Raw genomic sequence first — 3,334 nt, 5'->3', positions numbered from 1 at the left:
ATCTCCACTCCTGGACTGCACTTCAAAGCCATCTTTAGACTCATCTGCACTTTCCCTTTTTCCTCTTCTTTCCTTTCCTGGTGGACTTTGACATCAGGACTGCAGATGTACAAGTGGGCTGAAAAGTTCAGTTTCTGGGTTGGTACCTGGGGCAGGATCCTCCAGCCACAAGTCACCTTCTGACGTGGGGAAGAGCAGTCACCCTTGTTTTACAGGGGAAAACCACTGAGCTGCAGACACGAATGTCTGGCCTGTCATTGCCCAAGCAGTTAGTGACTCATGTATAGGGAGAGTCCTGATTTCCTAAATTAGTCTGAAGTAAACCAAGCTGTGGGCTATCCTTCCTGTGATCTGACACAACTCGGAACAGATGTCTGGTTTATGCTAAAGGTTGAAGCTGAAAACCTTGTGAGTTTGCTTCTCCACAGCAACCATAGGAAAGTTTATCTTACATTATGCTGCGTATGGGGAAAGCGTTTCCTTTGATTGCTCTGTTTTAAATTAGGAAATGGCCAATTCAAAACCAAAAAACCCTGTGAAAATTACTGCCACAGAATGTCATCAAAGCAGAAGACGTAGCACGGACACCTACGTGGATAATGAGATGCAGTGCTTTTCCTTGCTACTTGGTGCAAGCAAACTTCGGAAGGCTAGTTTTGTGTGCTCTGGAACATAGCTAATATGTCACCAAGTGGGTGACCTGTAAAGGGAAACCAGATTAAAAAACAAAATGCAAAGCAATTTGATAATTTGGGCAGGCCCCTTACCTGCACTCTTTGAAATTCAGCAGGCAATTAGTGATCAGAGTAAAACAAATCATGGAAATCAGTCCTTGAAGCTGCTACAATAAACAACCCTTGTGAGTAATTGGGGCAAAGATTGGTGTAGTTCCTGCCCCCACCCTGGTCCCTGTCTTACACCCTGCCCCAGCTGGACGGGGGTGCGGGGTGGCCAGAGGGGCCCCAGGGAGACTTCCTGCAGCACTCTGAGGGCTACAGCAGGCAGCCAGGATCAGTTCTGGAGGGGCTGTCTGGTTCTGCACTGGGGAAGCTCTTTGACTGTCAGAAAATGACCTGGGCGTATAAGATCACGGAAAGTGAGATTTAAAGTCTGTGAATATTCGTAGCAGCAGTCCGTCTGTAGCAGAATCTTCCAGCTGGGAAGGGAGTACCTTGGCTGGTTAGCTGTTGGTTGGATGGTGAGCTCATGAGTGAGCCTCAAATTGTTTCAAACTTGCTGAGCTATGCTGCCGCAGCGGAATGAGCATGTGCCCGGGGCCTGGAGGACTGTAGGCTTGTGGGTTGGCCACGGGGAGAAGCCTGGGGTGGTGTTACACTAGTGCCCGCTTACCCTGCAGGGGTAAGTCAGCTTTGCTTTGCCATCGGCTTGTGTGGGCAAGTGATAGAAGGAATCTATGTGTCAGTGGACAGAGATGCAAGTTTGATGAAGATATTGAATATGATCAGTGCACAGCCACCTGTTCGTGTGCTGGGTATTACTAGTCTCACAGCTCACGTGGGGAAACTGAGGCACAGAGCTTTTGATTCACCTCTCAAAATCACTGAATCAATGGCAAAGACAGATTAGGTTGCTGGTTTCCAAATCTCCACTCTTATGCTTTGCTGCCTCTCCATAAAGAGACATCTTTGCCCTTACACTTTGTGCCTGTTTGTTTGTCATTTGACTTCACTTCTTTGATATAAATACATAATCAACAATGCATACACCTGGTTTAGAGTTAGACATACACTACTCACAATGTTTGCGGGCCTGGAACTATTCATGTCATAGCCTAGACAGACACTTCTAGTTACCAACGAGTTTGTAAAATGTAATCTCAAACCCCTTGAAGACCAATTTTAATTGAACTGCTGAGAAATATCTCACGAAAGTCGATTTGATTAATGAAAAGATCAGTATATAATTAACCATGTGATCTGGAGCAAATCACTTACACACTTTCTGCTTCAGGGGCAGAAGGAGGTCTGCAAGTCAGAGCCCTGTACTGCTGCTTTTTAACAATGCTGCCAGTGTGAACGTTTGAATAAAGTATTGGATATTTAGACAGAATTAACTGTAATCGTTCTGCATAGCTGCCACCAAAAAAAAAAGTTCAGGCGGGGCAGCTGCACCGAAAACGAAGCCACGTGTGTCTTTAAATAGATGCCAGAGGTCGCAGTCAGTTTCGAAACTTTAGGGCAGCAGCTATCTGCAGTGGCACTGCCCGATAAGCAGTGTAAACAGAACGAAGAGGACTGATCTTTTGTTACCTGCTTTTGTTTATATTTATTGTGACCCCTCTCTATAACGCGCATGGTATGTTTGGAGAGAAATGTCATGTTCTAAATCGAGCGTGTTCCTTTAGGTACATGGTTGCTCCATGCCCTGAGAAAAACAATCTGCTTCAGAAAGTTCCCTCGGCAGCCCTACGGTATAGCCTGATTTGTACTCACTCTGGCAGGAAACTGAGGGCTATTTTGTAAATACATCCCTATTTTATGTAGACTTTAGAGAGTGGAACTTTCTGAAGCTGAACATGTGACAGATGGAAATCTTGCTGGTCCTGGATGGGAGCTCATGGTCTCTGCCGCAAGAGACCCTGCTGGGTTTACCCACCCAGCTGTCTGGGGCTCTCAGGTCTGTTCATCCTAAAAGGGAGACGTGCTTCGGGGTTTGACCCCAACGGGATTTGCAAACAGAGCTTTGTGGGTTTGTATGTAGCCCACACCATGCCTTGCTGAGAGCTTGCATCTAGCAAAATGAATGTACTGCAGCTCAGAGCAATCAGCCTCCTGCCATCCTTTCAGGGTTTCTTTCATCTAGTAAAAATATTTATTTACCCAAGGAACAAGTTGAATGTAAATTGGCTTTATTACTGTAGTGACGTGGAATGGTTGGTTGCTGGGTGACCTTGCTTCTGATTTTATGGTCTAGGCCAGCTCTCCCAGCAGAGATGTGTGGCCACGTATTGCACTCTGTTGTGAGGCTTCTCCTGAGATGATCAGAGAGGTTCAGTGTCAGTTCTCCTATAGTCTTGAGAAGCTGTAAACGTTTGCCATTTGTATGTGAAAATCTGGATCTACAAGGAAAGTCTGGGGGAGATAAATGTCTGACAAGAGGAGCTATCAAGGCTTGGAACAAAGGCCAAGCTGTGTGAAATCCAGCACGGAACTGGGATCTGCGTCCTTGGATTAGACCAGTGACCATAAAAGTGACGTGTGGCTTACTGCAGGGCTTTCGCAAACTGGGATACTAGAGCCTGCATGGTTTGGTTTGGTTTTGCCCAGAGCGTGATTTAATGTTTTTCATTGGAAACCAAAGTTTTGCAACTAAT

This window comes from Lathamus discolor, chromosome 8, assembly GCF_037157495.1.
Source record: "Lathamus discolor isolate bLatDis1 chromosome 8, bLatDis1.hap1, whole genome shotgun sequence".
NCBI classification, from domain to species: Eukaryota; Metazoa; Chordata; class Aves; order Psittaciformes; family Psittacidae; genus Lathamus; species Lathamus discolor.
Note: the sequence above shows the minus strand (reverse complement) of the source record.